Source organism: Salvia hispanica, chromosome 5 (assembly GCF_023119035.1).
Source record: "Salvia hispanica cultivar TCC Black 2014 chromosome 5, UniMelb_Shisp_WGS_1.0, whole genome shotgun sequence".
In the NCBI taxonomy this organism is placed as follows: Eukaryota; Viridiplantae; Streptophyta; class Magnoliopsida; order Lamiales; family Lamiaceae; genus Salvia; species Salvia hispanica.
In genome coordinates this window covers 21,696,368-21,697,028 of record NC_062969.1, presented here as the reverse complement: position 1 = coordinate 21,697,028, position 661 = coordinate 21,696,368, and positions in this window count along the sequence as shown.

Below are 661 nucleotides of genomic sequence, written 5' to 3'. Positions count from 1 at the left end.
TAAATGGACAAATAGGTGATAGACGGATAATTCAAGCTAGAGTTGGACAGTTGGTGTTGAAACAAGAACATTATATGTATCGACATAAAGGCGGTATATATTGAGACAAAAGCATTATATCGATTTAAACATTACTATGTTTGATCAATTAAGTAATTAATTAGATCGATGGGCGTGCCCAACATCCATAAGATTTAGTTGAAAATTATATATACTACTACCTCGGTCCACCAAAATTTGTCCCACTTTGATCTGACACGGGTTTTAAAAAATGTAATGGAAAGTGAGTTGAAAAAGTTATAATTTGTGGGTCTTACTATTATATACTACCTCCGTCCCCTATTAGGAGTCACTCTTTGACCGGGCACGGGTTTTAAGAAATATAAAGAAAAGTTGGTTGAAAAAGTTAGTGGAATGTGAGACCCATTTTTTTATATTGGTTTTATAATAAAATATGAGTGAATTGAGTTAGTGGAATGTGTGACCTACTTACTATTTATGGTAAAAATGAAGTGTGACTCTTAATTGGGGACGGACCGAAATGGAAAAGTGTGACTCTTAATGGCGGACGGAGGGAGTATTAGTTTTATTATAAAATGTGAGTATGAATGAGTTAGTGAAATATGAGATCCACTATAAAAAATAGTAAAAGTGAAATGAG